Genomic DNA, 787 nt, shown 5'->3' with positions numbered 1-787 from the left:
GTGTTTTATATTTTAATAACTTGTGCTTTTTCCCCTTGGGGGCCCAGTGTGCAAGGGCTGCAAACAGTAGGCTCCTTAGTAGTGTATGCAGCCTGGTGATTGGATGGGTTGCCCTATGGAACCTTGGAGACAGTCCTTTTCAGGGGACATTGATGTCTGACCTCATGCTATCCCCAATCTAGGCTCCAGGCAGGTATGTGGGATGCCGTTAGGAAGCCCCAGGGTGCAGTGGCCAGAGTCCACTTTGGCCAAGCCATCTTGTCCGTCTGTACCCACCTGCAGATCAAGGAGCGTGTGATTGAGGCACTATGCAGGGCCAAGTTCAAGTTCTCTGGCCACCAGAAGATCCACATTTCCAAGTGGGGCTTTACTAAGTTTAACGTGGATGAATTTGAAGAGATGGTGGCTGACAAGCATCTTATCCCCGATGGCTTGGGGTCAAATATCCCTAATCATGGCCCCCTGGACAAATGGCAGGTTCTGCACCCATGAGAACCTCGGCCCTACTCCCTTCTTATTCATGCCCACCAATAAATCCTACTTCCTGTCAAAAAAATTTTTAATAACTTACTATCATATTGATGCATTCCAGCTGAATGCCAGATCTGAAGAAAATATGCACGGAGAATGTGATGAAGAACAAACTGTTTAATGTGACTGGAACATTGGCTGGCTTGGTGTGTAGCTATGGGTTTAAATCCCAGTTATTCAAGTCAATGAACTTGATTTAACCATGTGTCTTACATGGCCATAGTCAAAATAGTCAAAACTGTTCCACGGAGAAATG

The 787-nt window shown here is 46.3% G+C and overlaps 1 non-coding gene across 1 annotated transcript; it reads left to right on the top strand.

The window, feature by feature from the left end:
* On the top strand, positions 1-135 carry LOC113595898 (small nucleolar RNA SNORA70). The gene has a single exon (XR_003416557.1). It is a non-coding gene; the product is annotated as a small nucleolar RNA SNORA70 (small nucleolar RNA).
* Positions 136-787: the final 652 nt, after the last annotated feature.

This window comes from Acinonyx jubatus, chromosome D4 (genome assembly GCF_027475565.1).
Source record: "Acinonyx jubatus isolate Ajub_Pintada_27869175 chromosome D4, VMU_Ajub_asm_v1.0, whole genome shotgun sequence".
Taxonomy (NCBI): Eukaryota; Metazoa; Chordata; class Mammalia; order Carnivora; family Felidae; genus Acinonyx; species Acinonyx jubatus.
This window is presented reverse-complemented; position numbering and strand designations above follow the sequence as displayed.